Source organism: Gopherus evgoodei, chromosome 4 (genome assembly GCF_007399415.2).
Source record: "Gopherus evgoodei ecotype Sinaloan lineage chromosome 4, rGopEvg1_v1.p, whole genome shotgun sequence".
NCBI lineage: Eukaryota > Metazoa > Chordata > Testudines > Testudinidae > Gopherus > Gopherus evgoodei.
This window is the reverse complement of record NC_044325.1, coordinates 142,150,943-142,166,683: the sequence shown is the minus strand read 5'-3', so window position 1 is coordinate 142,166,683 and position 15,741 is coordinate 142,150,943. Positions and strand designations below refer to the sequence as shown.

Below are 15,741 nucleotides of genomic sequence, written 5' to 3'. Positions count from 1 at the left end.
GCTAAGAAATATCATTCTGCTCCCCTTATCACATTTGTCTTAGATCCTATTATCCATAGTGGATCTAGTATTACAGCATTTATTTTAAACAGTAATATTTATATGAACTGTGTTGAATAATCTGTTGGATTCAGTCTATTTATCTCTTAATTATTACAGCAGCAATTGTACAGTTGATATGCTGTGAGTATGCAGCAAATTAAATACCAAAGATGTAAATAACACAAATCTATTATTACAAAGTGCCTATGCATTTCTTCCACTTAGTTCAATTTTTAATTTTGCTCCTCTGATTTGATCATGGTCTCTGGAATCAAATAATCTGACACTGAAAACAACCCAACTTCCACCTTCTACTTTGATTGCCCCGGGTCTGATTTTGCTCCCATCAATTTCAATGGGAGTTTTGCATGTGGCTTCAGTGAGTGCAGGCTCAGGCTCCTACACAGACATTACTGCAGAGCTCAACTGCATCCGCAGAAAGCTGCCCCTCAGCTTCTACGTAGACACCAAAATAAATGGCCAAATTCTCAAACACTGGGTGCTGAGCTCTTTTGAAAAGTTGGCCCCCTGTTGTGGGTGCTGGGCCCTTGAAAATCTGGCCCTGAGCTCTCTTGAAAACCTAGCTAAATGTGAATAAGGAGGCAAAAACTAGAAGTTAAAAAATAAGAAACAAAAAAGCCCTGGAGGAAAAATTTCAAGACCCATGTGATGTTTTTAAAATGCCTTTCGCCACTGTTAATAATATAAGCACTGCCATGTGATGTGGACACTGATATCCATAGAGATAATGAGATCAAGTGCTATGGTTTTAATAGGAGTTTTTTGGGAAACTGCAACATCTGATCACTTATTTCAGCCTCTGTGATAGAAATGCACTTGGCTAAAATAAGAGGAAGGGTCCCTCTATGTTGTTGGTGTGAAGCATCACCAGGGTAGAGAGCAGATGCGACCATCTGTTGCACCTCTTGGCATAAGGATTTACTTATATGGAAGCAAAAGATAATTTCTCTGTACCTTAATTCGGTCCCCAGAGGAGAAGAGAAAGATCATGTTCGAGCCGCCACTTTTTCTTGGGGCTGTTGTTGTTGTTGGCTTTGAAGATTCTGCAAGTCCTTGTTCAGTTCTTTCCCTCTGCCTCTGCCCCAAACTTCGGAGTTCACTCAAGTGAGCAATGGTCCCATTCTTTCTCTGTGTCTTACATTTAAAAGGGCTGCACTTGTTTATGTTTCTGTGGGGCAAGGGGCCTTTCATTACTGCCCTTTGACCAATCCCGGGGCTAGTTTGTCTAAGCCTGTTGGCTTATTGTGGAGACGGACCATTTCTCCTTAATGCTTTTTCAGTATAGAGTTTGTTTGTTTGTTTATTTTGTTCTCTCTGCATCCTGCTGAGGCAGGGGGATAGGTTGTGTGATCCCTTTTCTTGCCCATTTGGAATTCACAAATTGAAGCAACAGTTGCGTAGGAAGTGATTAACCAAATCTCTTTTGAGAAGCTGAGCCTGGATATTAGCAATCTCTAGGGATCTAGAGGATTGTGTCCACAGCAAACATTATAGAATCAAAACAATCAAACAATGCAAAAGTTGGAAACAAGAAATCCTCTGAGATGTCCTTGAAGACTTGAAGTGGTGAATTTTTTTTTCCAAGTGGGATACAAATAGGGTGACCAGATGTCCCGATTTTATAGGGACAGTCCCGATTTTTGGGTCTTTTTCTTATGTAGGATCCTATTACCCCCAAACCCCATCCAGATTTTTCACATTTACTGTCTGGTCACCCTAGATACAAATCATGGCTCTTGATTTCATGACTGCAAAACAGCCTCCTCTCGACTCTTGGAGTGCGCTGTTGATGGCTAGTTACAAAAGGTGTTTGCTTAAATCATCCTTTAAGCATTGGAGTGGCAGCTTGTCACAGCTACATTTCACTAATTACCCTCGTGCTGGCACGATGTATCCATTCAGATCAAGCAAATACTAACCCGAACCTTGAGCTGATCCTTTTGTAAGGATGACTAAAGTTTGGCTAACTTTTTTCTCCTTAGTATCAGAGGGGTAGCTGTGTTACTCTGGATCTGTAAAGAGCCGCAAAGAGTCCTGTGGCCAGGGCCAGCGCTTCCATTAGGTGACCCTAGGCGATCGGCTAGGATGCCAGGATTCAGGGGGCAGCATTTTGTGCACACCCCACAGGGCGCACAGGAGCTTTTGGTTCCACTCCTGTTGTGCCACCGAAGAAGGACCTTCTGCCAACGTGCTGCGGAAAACAGCGGCAGGCAATTGAGGAGCTCAATGACTGCCGCTGTCGCCTGCGGCATTTCGGCGAAGGGTCCTTCGGCGGCGCGATGGGAGCGGAACCGGAAGCTCCCGTGCACCCTGTGGGGAGCGCACAAAATTCCTCCCCCCAAATTCTGCCTAGGGCACCAGAAACTCTAGCGCTGCTCCTGCCTGTGGCGCCTTATAGACCAACAGATGTATTGAAGCATAAGCTTTCCGGGGTATGCTTATGCTCCAATTCATCTGTTAGTCTATAAGGTATGTGACACAGTTCCTCCTCTAGCTTGGTGGGTCCTGCACTTATTGATGGATTTGCTCACCTCAGAGATTCACCAAGTGGGTCAGGAAACAGCCCAGAGACCTTCCCCTCTGGTAGAAGCCACAGTCAGGTCAATTTCTCCTGTGTTTGATCAGGAGTTGGGAGGTTTAAGGGGAACCCGGGCCTGCTCTCTACTCCGGGTTCCAGTCCAGGGCCCTGTTGACTGTAGCTGTCCAGAGTGCCTTCTGGAACAGCTACACAACAGCTACAATTCCCTGGGCTACTTCCCCATGGCCGCCTCCCCACACCTTCTTTATCCTCACCACAGGACCTTTCTCCTGGTGTCTGATGATGCTTTGTATTCCTCAGTCCTCCAGAAATATGCCTTCCCACTCTCAGCTCCTAGTGCCTTTTACTCCCAGCTCCTCGCATGCATGATACAAACTGAAGTAAGGTCCTTTTTAACTCAGGTGCCCTGATTAGCCTGCCTGTCTTAATTGATTCTAGCAGTTTCTTCTTAATTGGCTCCATGTGTCTTAATTAGCCTGCCTGCCTTAGTTGATTCCAGCAAGTTCCTGCTTGTTCTGGAACGGCCCCTGTTACCTTACCCAATCTGGGATTAATAGATTGCTCCCTTCTAAGGCCACGTCTACTCTACAGCATAAAATCCAAATTATTAAAACCGGTTTTATAAAACTGGTTTTATAAAAACGATTTTACGCATCCGCACTAGGGCACATTAATTCGGTGGTGTCCGTCCATGGTCCTAGGCTACCATCGATTTCCAGAGCGGTGCACTCTGGGTAGCTCAGTAAAAGAATGAGACCAATAACTTCGATTTGCGTCCACACTAACCCTAAATTGATATAGTAATATCAATTTTAGGGTTACTACTCTCGTTGGGGAGGAGTACAGAAATCGATTTTAAGAGCCCTTAAAATTGATTTAAAGTGCCTTGTAGTGTGGACGGGTACAGCGTTAAATCGATTTAACGCTGTTTAAATCGATTTAATGCTGTAGTGTGGACCAGGCCTAACACTCTCCTGCTGCTCTCTGGCCTGATCCTGTCATATATCCCCCCTGCCCTCCTCTGCTCAACACCACGGGGTTGGGCAACTTGGGACGTCAGGCAGTGTACCCATGACAAGCTATCTGCATTGCCGTGGTGGCTTCCAGCCCAGTGTTGTATGGTGAATTGAAAAGGTTGTAGGGACAGGAACAATCTGGTCACCCTTGTGTTCCTCTCTTTGTTTCGCTGCATCCACTGGAGAGGTGCATGGTCAGTTACAAGGGTAAACCATCATCCCAGAGGGTAATAACGTAGTGTATCCATGGCCCATTTCACAGCTAGGCACTCTCTCTCAACCACTACATGCTTCTACTCTCTCGGGAGGAGTTGTCTGCTGAGGTAGAGGATTGGGTGTTCTTCGTCTCTGACCATCTGCGACAGGACAGCTCCCAGTCCTACTTCAGATGCATCTGTTTGTAAAATGAATTCTTTGTTGAAGTCCAGGGCTATAAGCACAGGGTTACTGCAGAGGGCTGTCCGTAGATCCATGAATGCTTTCTCTGCGGCATCAGTCTACTTCACCGTCTGGATCCTGGGCTTTTATCAGGTCTGTCAGGGGATTTGCTTTGGTAGTGAAATGGGGAATAAATCACTGGTGGTACCCCACCACACCCAGGAATGCCCAGACTTGCTTTATCCGATTCGGTCGGGGCCAATTTTGGATAGCCAGGGAAAAGGGATCTACTTAATCTGGGACTAATAGATCTCTCCCTTCTAATGCTCTCCTGCTGCCCTCTGGCCTGACTCTGTCACAGGTGCCACAGGACACTCTGTTGCTTTTTTCTCCTTAGTCACTGTAGATACTGGATCTGAATTGTGCTGGAACTAGACGTGCTAATGTCACAACAAAGGCTGTACTCATGGTATTCCTGGCCTGACTCAGATTTCCAGGCTGTCCCAGATGAGTGTTTGTGGTGGTTCCTAGAAACAGCTGAACTTCTGACATTTATAATATTTTGCAAGTTTTTAGTGCCTTGGTCTGCTGATCTGAAATTAATATGCATTATGATGCCTGGGGTATTTATTGTATTGCCATTTTATGGATAAGGGAAATAACTTCCCAAGGTCAGTGGTCACACAGTGTATCTATGGCAGAAGCAGGCATAGATCTCAGAGTCATGGCTTATAGTCATGTATTTTAAATACTAGACAGTGCTCATTGAACCAAACTTTGGGATCTTTTTGAGATTTATGCATGACTAATGGATAGAGAAGACTATGGTAGGAAAGAAGGTAGAATCTCCTAGGAATTAGAGTTAGAAATGGTTTTCTACCTTGCCGAATAGAGGTCGTTCCTGTCGTATTCTCCAGGGCTATGTTTAGAATATGCTATGCGTTCAGAAGTTCCACCAAAGATTACAGGATTTACCCTTTGCTCTGAGAGGATAAATCTGTTTGCTCATGCTGAATTCTGCTTTCAGTCAAAAACAACATGACCCCAGGCATTAATGGTTACAGTTACAGGGTTTGGCTACACTTGCAGCTGTACAACGCTGGGAGTTAAAGCTGTCTTTGTACAGTTGTGTAGGAAAAGCGCTGCAGTCTGGCCACACTGACAGCTACCAGCACTGCAGTGTGGCCACATTTGCAGCGGTGTTGGGAGCGGTGCATTATGGGCAGTTATCCCAGCCTTCAAGTGGCTGCAACATGCTTTTCAAAAGGGGGGTGGGGTGGAGTGTGACAGGGAGCGTGGGGGAGACAGAGAGAGTGGATTTTTGGAGCTGACACTGAAGGTATGTCTACACTACGGGATTATTCTGATTTTACAGAAACTGTTTTTTTAAAACAATGTATAAAGTCAAGTGCATGCGGCCACGCTAAGCATATTAATTTGGCAGTGTGTGTCCATGTACCGATGCTAGTGTCGATTTCCGGAGCATTGCACTGTGGGTAGCTGTCCCATAGTTCCCTGCAGTCTCCTCCACCCCTTGGAGTTCTGGGTTGAGATCCCAGTGCCTGGGCAAAAAACATTGTCGAGGGTGGTTCTGGGTACAGCCTCATCCCTCCCTCTGTGAAAGCAGCAGACAACCATTTCGCGCCTTTTTTCCTCGGTGAACTGTGCAAACGCCATAGCACAGCAAGCATAGACCCTGCTCAGCTCAAGACCACAATCGTGGACGTTGTAAACACCTCGCGCATTCTCGTGCAGTCTATGCTAAACCAGGACCTGCAAAACCAGGTGAGGAGGAGGCGGCTACAATAGCACGGCGACGAGAGTGATGAGGACATGGACACAGAATTCTCTCAAACCACTGGCCCCTGCGCTTTGGAGATCCTGCTGGTAATGGGTCAGGTTCTAGCCATTGAACGCCGATTTTTGGGCCTGGGAAACAAGCACAGACTGATGGGACCGCATAGTTTTGCAAGTTTGGGACGATTCCCAGTGGCTGTGAAACTTTCGCATGCGTAAGGGCACTTTCATGGAACTTTGTGACTTGCTTTCCCCTGCCCTGAAACGCCAGAATACCAAGATGAGAGCAGCCCTCACAGTTGAGAAGTGAGAGGTGATAGTCCTCTGAAAGCTTGCAACAACAGACAGCTACCAGTCAGTCGGGAATCAATTTGGAGTGGGAAAATCTACTGTGGGGGCTGCTGTGATGCAAGTAGCCAAAGCAATCATTAAGCTTCTGCTACAAAAGGTTGTGACTCTGTGAAATGTGCAGGTCATAGTGGATGGCTTTGCTGCAATGGGATTCCCTAACTGTGGTGGGGCGATACATGGAACCCATATCCCTATCTTGGCACCAGGGCACCCAGTACATAAACCACAAGGAGTACTTTTCAATAGTGCTGCAAGCACTGGTGGATCACGAGGGACGTTTCACCAACATCCACGTGGGATGGCCAGGAAGGGTTCATGACGCTCGCGTCTTCAGGAACACTACTCTGTTTAACCGGCTCCAGCAAGGGAATTACTTCCCAGACCAGAAAATAATAGTTGGGGATGTTGAAATGCCTGTAGTTATCCTGGGGGACCCAGCCTACCCCTTGATGCCATGGCTCATGAAGCCATACACAGGCAATCTGGACAGTAGTCAGGAGTTGTTCAACTACAGACTGAGCAAGTGCAGAATGGTGGTAGAATGTGCATTTGGCCGTTTAAAGGCGCACTGGCGCACATTACTGACTCGCTCTGACCTCAGCCAAATCAATGTCCCCATTGTTATTGCTGCTTGCTGTGTGCTCCACAATCTCTATGAGAGTAAGGGGGAGACTTTTATGGCGGGGTGGGAGGCTGAGGCAAATCACCTGGCTGCTGATTATGCGCAGCCAGACAAAAGGGTGATAAGAAGAGCACACCAGGAAGCAGTGCGCATCAGAGAAGCTTTGAAAACAAATTTCATCACAGGCCAGGGTACGGTGTGACTGCTATGTTTTGTTTCCCCTTGATGAACGCCCCCCCTTGATTGACTCATTACCTGTAAGCAACCCACCTTCCCACTTTGATTCCAGCTTGCTTTCTAAGGAAATAAAGTCACTATCGTTTAAAAATTATGTATTCTTTATTAATTCATTACAAAAGAGGGAGAGAACTGACAAGGTAGCCCGGGTGTGGTTTGGGAGGAGGATAGGAGGGAAGGATAATGCCACTAAAAAAATTTCAAAGTAATGACTGCCTTTTGGTTGGGCTGTCCATGGGAGTGGAGTGAGCGGATAAGCAGATGAACGAAGCCTTCCCCCATGCGTTCTTACACGTCTGGGTGAGGAGGATATGGAACATGGTGAGGGTGGTTACACAGGGGCTGCAGCGGCACTCTGCGATCCTGCTGCTGTTCCTGAAGCTCCACCAGATGTCGGAGCATGTCAGTTTGATCACACAGCAGCCCCAGCGTTGCATCCCGCCACCGCTGATCTTCCTGCCTACACCTCTGATCTTCCTGCCTCCACCTCTCATCTCGAGCGTCCCTCCGGTCCTCACGTTCACTGGCATCTTTCCTGTAATTTGATACCACGTCCTTCCACTCATTCAGATGAGCTCTTTCATTGCGGGTCACTTCCATGATTTCAGAGAACATTTCGTCTTGCGTTTTTTTTTTTCCGCTGCCTTATCTGAGATAGCCTTCAGGATGGAGTAAGGGAGGCTTGAAAAATCTGCAGCTGCATGAGGAAGGGGAAAAAAGGGAGAGAAATATTTAACAAGATACATTTTACAGAACAATGCTTTATACTCTTTCACGGTGAACAACACTGTTCACCTTACATACCACGTGTGATTTCACTACAAGGTCGCATTTTGCATCTTAATATTGAGTGCCTGTGGTTCTGGTGTTAAAAGAGCTCACAGACGCAGGTCCGGGCAGCAGAATTCAACTTGCATACGTCCATGGTAAGCCGTTGTCTTTCGGCTTCTGCAGCCTTCGTATACACAGTGCCCTCCTTTCCCAAATACCAAGCAAATCCCGTTCAGTGCTGCTTCTTTCCTGTTAACATGCAGCAGCAGAAACCACCCCCACATCCAATTCTCTGGGATGATCGCTTTACCCCGCCCCCCACCACATGGCTGGTATCATGGAAGATCACTGCTAGCCAAACATGAAAAAGCTCAGCGCCAATTCCCCTCCCCCACCCCCTGCTTGGCTACCTGCAAGGAATGATTTCTTTTAAGCAACAGGCAAACAGCCCAGTAGGAATGGCCATGTCTGTCCCCTTAATTAAATTCCTGAATTTCAACTAGGTTACCCTGAATGATATCACTCTCCTGAGGATAACACAGTGAGTTAAAGAACGGATGTTGCTTGAATGCCAGCAATCACTGGGACCATACACAGCTAGGCTTTGTCATGCAGTGATACCCGATTACTTGCTACATGCATGGCTTGGTCAAGTGTCCTACTATGGAGGACGGAATAAGGCTGCCCTGCCCAGAAACCTTCTGCAAAGGCTTTTGGAATACCTCCAGGAGAGCTTCATGGAGATGTCCCTAGAGGATTTCCGCTCCATCCCCAGACATGTTAACAGACTTTTCCAATAACTGTACTGGCCGCTAATGCATCCCAAGTCCTCAGGGAAAATTAATCATTAAAAAACGCTTGCTTTTAAACCATGTTTTATATTTACAAAGGTGCACATACCAGAGGTCCCTTCCATGGCTTCATTGTCTGGGCTAGTGGCTTGGGAGGGCTGGGAGGGTAATTCCGTCAGGGTGAGAAAAAGCTCCTGGCCGTTGGGGAGAACGGAGTGCTGTGTGCTTTCTACAAGCTTGTCCTCCTCTTCCTCCTCATCTTCTCCATCCGCAGAATCCTCAGGCATGGCTGCGATTACCACCCCCACCTCAGAATCCACGGACGGGGTGGGGAACTGGTGGCGGATCCCCCTAGAATTGCATGCAGCTCAGCGTAGAAGCGGCATGTTTTCGGCCCTGCCCCAGACTTTCCGCTTGCTTCTTTGGTTTTCTGGTAGGCTTGTCTGAGCTCCTTAACTTTCACACGGCACTGTACTGAGCCCCTGGTGTGGCCTCTCTGCATCATGGCCTTGGAAATTTTTTCTAAAGTTTTTTCATTTCGTCTTTTGGAACGGAGTTCTGTTAGCACGGAATCCTCTCCCCATACAGCGATCAGATCCAGTACCTCCTGTGCAGTCCATGCTGGAGCTCTTTTTCGATTCTCACAAGATTGCATTGTTACCTATGCTGATGAGCTCTGCGTGGTCACCTGTGCTGGTGAGCTATCCACGGTGGCCAAACAGGAAATGAAATTCAAAAGTTCACTGGGCTTTTCCTGTCTACTTGGCTAGTGCATCCGAGTTCAGATGGCTTTCCAGAGCGGTCACAATGGTGCACTGTGGGATACTGTCCGGAGGCCAATACTGTCGATTTGAGGCCACACTGACCCTAATCCGACATGGCAATACTGATTTCAGCGCTAGTCCTGTCGTCAGGGAGCAGTACAGAAACCGGTTTAAAGAGCCCTTTATATCGATATGAAGGGCTTCGTTGTGTGGACGGGTGCAGGATTAAATCGGTTTAACGCTGCTAAATTCGGTTTAAACGCGTAGTGTAGACCAGGCCTGTGTCAGCTCCCTGCCTTGCAAGTTTTAAGGACTTGAAGGTACACAGCAGCATCCTTCAATCATTTAAAAAGTTTCAACCCCTTCCCCCCACCCCTCTCTCATTCACTAAATGTAAATAGCCTTCAGACCAGATAAACAGCTGCTCCAAAATGGACCCCTCCCTCCCCCCCCCCGGGCTGCTTCTCTCCTCAAGCAAACGCTAGCTGTGGACATTCATCCCCTTGCCTGCCTCTGTTGGAGCAAACAGTAGCTGTGTTTGTTTTGTAGATAAGCAGCTCCAGGAGCCCCAAGTTCACAACAAAACAGAGAGGCATCACAACAAAACAAAGAGTGTTATCTTTACTTAAAAAGCATTATGGGAAGGTTCTGGAGGTCAGTTACAGTGTAGTAAGATTAATCACTGTTTACACTGGCACCCCAGCACTGCAAGAGCAGTGCTATAGTCGTTATTCCCCAGGCCAAGGTGGAGTACAGCCAGTGCTGTAGCCAGGGAGATACGGCACTGTATGTGCCTTGCCAGTGTGAATGGGGAGTAAGTTATAGCGCTGTAAAGCCACCACCAGCGCTGTAACTCTCAAGTGTAGCCAAGCCCTCAGAAAGCAGACCTGTGATCTCAGCCTGAGAGTGAGGGATTTATGAGTTCTGGCTGACGCCTCCTGATTTTCTTAATAATACCTCCTTCACCTTTACAAAATCTCTTTTGGAATGTAATTCTCTGTTTTTACATCAAAATGGGTAATGGGCCCCACCAATTAATGCCCCAGCCCATGGATCTCAGCAAACACAACACAAGAAACAATAGGAAAGGTGGTAGTGCCTTCAAAATGAGCCTGAGCTTGCATATGTGTGCCTTCTTGGGAGGTCGTTTTAGGCTTGCAGAGTCTCCTTTGACAGTGGCATCTGGGGCTGCCTGGATAGCACCTGGTGGCCTGGAGTTTGGAAGCAGTTTGTATAGCAACCAACTATACTTTTTCAGGTTAGCCTGTTTTTAACAGTAGCGACTGTGATGGGAAGAAGGAGCAGCTGCCATCTTTGTGTCCGATCACACAGACTTTGATGCTGAGGTGGATCGCTGCCCTACCCACTTACAGACACCCTTTTTTTTCCTATCCCTGTAGAAGTACCAACTGGAGTGAGGATAGTGAACCTACATTCATTGGAGAGGTGGTGCCTGTGGCTCTTTGTACTTGAATCTAGGCTTAATCTGGCCTGTAGCATTAGTATAAGGTAGCATGGTATAGTAGTTACAGCAAGGGGCTCTGTTCCCACCTTTGTCACTGACTTTATATGTCGCCTTAGCTGCTCTGTGCCTTAGTTTCCTCATGTGTCATATGAGGATAAAATACTTATCCGCCTCTCTAAAGTGGTTTGAGACCCCTACGTGAAAGGTGTGGTGTGCGCGCCGTATACCCTTCCTGATTCAAATGTCCTGGAGTCATTGATTAAGTTAGAATAATGAGAATTATTTACAATGTAGTTAGTGGACAACAGGGAACATGGCCCTCTTTGGGTGGCGGGGAGTTTTAAATAGATGGGGTTTGGATAACTGAGGCTTTCCTGTGTAAGGCATTATTCTTCTAGGTCTGAATGTCATGATAATGATGTTGATGCTTTGGAACATGAAGCATAGGAGGGATGGGAAGCCTTGTCTGAGTGGGTTTGTAATCCATGTTACTTACATAGCACACACGGGAAGTGTGCACAGTGCTCTGCAGACCACAGGAAAACACCCAGATCACTCCTCAAGGTGAGGATGAGGAAAGAGAACCTTTCCTGCCCTCTCCATTACCCCATCCCTGCCCTCTGAATCTTTCTTCTGGTGTCCCTTCTCCAGTGGAAGGATGCTGGGTACGTGTGAGATCTAATAAATATAATAATAGCAGCTAGCTCTTATAGCGCATCCATTAGGAGAAGAAGGTTGTCTGTGCGGCTTGCCCCTTGGTTTTGCTGGGGAAGAGATGAACTCTGAACCACACCTATGGCTGCATCTCTTTCCCCCCTCGCACCCCACTGAAGCCAAGACTCTTATTAACTCTTGTCAAAGTAAACTGACCTGCCTTGCGATGGGCACAGCCTAACTCACCTGACTTGTGGGGCCTCTTCTCTTTGTAGCTCTAAGAAGCAGGCCAGGCCCTCAGCACAAACCACTCTCCATCCAGTGAAGGGCTGGCTGTTCTGAGGTCACTTAGATCAGGCTGCTTCGTGATTTACAGAGTCCAGGCCTCATGCAGTGTGAATAAATGCAGTGTGTGTCTATGCTGCAGTTAGACACCCATGGCTGGACCATGCCAGCTGACTTGGTCTTGCGGGGCTCAGGAATATTGGCTCTGTGATGTCCTTCCTGCTCCCCCGCCTAGTTACCTATGTCCCTCCTCTGCTCTCTTGCTTTCCTTGTTTTGCTCCAGCATTGCTTGGTGTGCTTTCTCTCTTGCCTATTTTGACCTTTTGATTTCCTCGGTTTTGTTTAACTATGTTTATTAGTTATTTACATGGCCCCGGTAGTGCAGCATCTGAACTTCTCATGATCTTTAATGACTTTATCCTGACAAGATCCCTTGAGGTAGAGCCGTTTTACACATGGGAGCTGAGGCACAGAGAGGCCAAGTGACTTGGTCAAAGCCAAGGTCACACAGGGAATCTGACAGAACAGGGATGTGAATCCAGGTTTCCCAAGTCTGATGTTGGTGCCCTACCTACTAGACTGGAAGCTAATTGATTGTGGGTATTGGTGAGTTCATTGTAGGTAAGGAGAGTACAAGCACATCCTCCTTATTCCGTGTCTTACTGCAGAGAGTGGAATCTCCATCAGACCTACCTGGAGGAGTCCCAGGAGCCCACGGAGCTTCTAAAATGCTTGGGTCTCCTGGGAGATGCTGAGAGAGCTTGGTAGCACTGACGGCTGCTGTGATGAGTCACACCACCCAAACTAACCAAGGGAGATAAGAAAGTGTCTGTCTTGGTGTTAGCCATATGATCACTTAATGCACAGAGATGAGAAAAGGCCAGCAGCAAGCAAGGCACCAAGAGGCTGGCATAAATCAGCTTTTGGTGCTGCTGCAGCATCAAGAGCACTTATTTGTGTCTGCCCATCAGACAGGCAGGAAAGGAATCTTATTACCTCTGTCCAGACCCCCTAAGGAGCGTTACTATGTTGCTAGGCCATACATCTGGGCACTCAGCCATATGCTACAAGGGACTAAGTTAAGTGTAACTAGGGGATGTGGTGTGGCTGAAACAACAGTCTCACCAGTGTCTGGTTCTGGACTCGCTGCCTCAGAGCAGCCTTGACTTGCTGTCAGTTTTCTGTTGTAATTTATGTTCTTCCAGGGTGTAATGTAAGTAGCACGTCAGTTTTGTCCTGACTCCTCTCCCCCATTTTTTTTCACATCACACCCACTGACTTTAGGATTCTGCAGATCCTCATGAGGATCCTCAGTGCAATACCATTTTTCTGTTGTACGGTGCTCGGGCATGTCACCCATACCAGCTGTGCAATGTCAGCTGCTGTTTAGAATGTGGAGGCAGGTTTTTTACAAGATACTGAGTTTTCCCGCATGCATGTCACTGCAGCATCTGCCTGTGGATTTGCAAAACTTTTTAGGATCTGGATGAAAGGAGATTAATAGATTTTAAGGCCAGAGGGGGACTATTATTATAATTTAATGTGACTTCCTGTATAACACAGACCAGAGAATTTCACCCACTGGTTTCTGCAGGAACAGCAAGGATTGCCTTCTGTGTAAATGAACATTAAAGAGCCTGATAATTTGTGGCTGAACCAGAGCACATCTTTTAGCAAGGCATCCAGTACTGATTTAAAATCTCCAAATTATGATGAATTTTCTACGTCCCTTGGTAAACTGTTCCAATAGTCAATTACTCTCCCTGTTAATAATTTCTCTCTTATTTCCAATTGGAATGTTCTCATTTCAACTTCCAGCTGTTGGTACACTGTAGCCAGATACATAAACATGGCGTGAAATCTCCATTCAGACCCCCAACCCCAGCAGTTTCTTGCTTTGAGGGCAATGAACACGGTTCTAAACAGTCCCTTCTCCGCTCACTCATCGCCTCTGCCTTGGAATGGGATTAGGGCTTCCTCTGTGCTGATTGAATTTCCTTCTGCTGCCGAGTTGTGCTACCCACTGGTAAAGCCCCAGGCTTTCCTTGTTTTGTCAGTATGTTTAATTGGCAGCCTACAGGAAAAGCATCAGTGCTGGTGTGGGGATCCCTGGGGCGGTCAGAGCAGACGTCCTTCTGCAAAGCTCATTCAATTGTCTTACACCCCTTAGAGCTACTGGCACCCAATTCCTCTTCCACCAGAATGGCCAAGAGGCTGTCGCAGAGACAAACAGAGCAGCAAAAGCTTTTAGGAATACCCAGCCTCTGGCTAGGATTTTGATTTGATCTGTGCCCCATAGAGGGGAATGCATGACTGAGATGGAAATGTTTTAAAACTCTAAGTGCCCCCATTGTTTAACAATGTAAAGAGGAGGGACTAGCACAGAGTTGTAGATGCCACCGGTGCCTTCGGTGGTTTGCAAGGGAGAGAGTCCCTTGTGAGCCACAGCGCCAGAAGAATTAACTTATCTCTGTTCACACACAGTCTTAAACACGCACGCCAGGGACAACAACTGTGGCATGCAGGAGTGAATGGTCAACCAGCTGTGGCCTCCTAGCTTGAGAAAAAGGCACAGGGGGTTGCTGACTACATGGGAGTTCTTATTCCTCACTAGTTAGGAAGTGGACAGAACTCTGTTTGCCATGCTTTAGTCCTCTTAAAAATCATGTCAGATGCATTGTGCTGTGTTTGCTCCCCTTGGAAGGATCCTGTTTTGAAACAAAGCAAATGCCCTTTCCCGTCTATCAGACGTGCCAGCGGATGATCACTTTCCCTTCCACAGAGGAACAAAAATAAGCAGTGGGCTAGTAAAAATACCTCCCTGAAGAACAAAGGGTGCCCCTAACAGCGGATGACATTCTGCAAATGGTGATGGATTAGAGATAGATGGGGTTTTCCTGTCTCCTCAGCTCAGCGGGGCAGCTGCTGCTTTATCATGAGGTTATGTTTGTGTTGGCCTCACTCTGGGGTTCATTTGTACATAAGGCTAAACCAGGGGTTGGCAACTTACAGCACACGTACCAAAGGTGGCACACAAGCCGATTCTTGATGGCATGTGGTGGCGGGCTGAGCGGCTCAGCCCACCACTGCTCTGGGGTTCTGGCCGCTGCCCCATGCCTCACTCTGGGGTGAGGAGCAAGTGACACTAAAACTGTCAAGATCCCCACCTCCTGCTAGAGACTTTATCAGAGAGTCCTTTGACACCATGACTAAATCTGCAGCTGATGCCCACCAAAGCACTAGATGTTGCTAATTGACTGTAGTAACTAGAGGTAGGGGTGGGCCTGAGCTGAAATGTCTGGGTATGGATCTAGAAAGTTCTGGGGTGCCCAGATTTGAGGATATGAGTTGAGCCTTGTTTCTACTGACTGGAAATCTTCAGAGTAAAACACAGATGCAGCACTGAAGGATAGTCTCTCTTGGGGGTATATTTTCAAATGCACTTGGGAAGTCAGATGGGCAGGCGGGCACCCAGTTAGGCACCTTCATTCTGAGCACCTGCAGGAGAGATTTGGGAGGGTTTCACTTAGTTGTCCTCCCTAGGGTCTTCCTTCACCATTTTAGCAGAGGTATATTTTTTCAGGGTTACTTGGAAGTATCTTGCCCTTTTATAGGGCCCTTGTTCCAATGATTTCCAGAATGCTTGACCAGACACTTGACCAAATTCAGACTCCATGTAAGTAACTGCTATGGAAGTCAGTGTTTATGTTCAGGCTGAATTTCTACCTCTAAAATGCAGGTGCAAGTCTCTACCATCAATCTTGGAGAAGAATTAGAGGAAGTGTCCCTACATCCCGAGGTAGATATTAGTAGACAATTACCTGAGAGAGAGCTTGGCCAGAACATCAGCACAGTCTCATTACTGGACTGTTTTTTGGTGAAAAAAACCCAACACTATATTTCACAAAGTTGTTTGTCAAGTGACAGTCAGTCTTTCATTTTGTGTGAGGTTAGTGCTTTCAAATACTCTTTAATTAGCCACACAACAGATCCAGCTTGCACTGCAAG

At 47.0% G+C, this 15,741-nt stretch overlaps 1 protein-coding gene across 3 annotated transcripts in view; it reads left to right on the top strand.

Annotated features, from left to right (window-relative positions):
- RBBP5 (RB binding protein 5, histone lysine methyltransferase complex subunit) overlaps positions 1–15,741 on the top strand; it is a 118,182-nt gene that overhangs the window by 31,632 nt on the left and 70,809 nt on the right. The gene's annotated exons all lie outside the window — the stretch shown is intronic.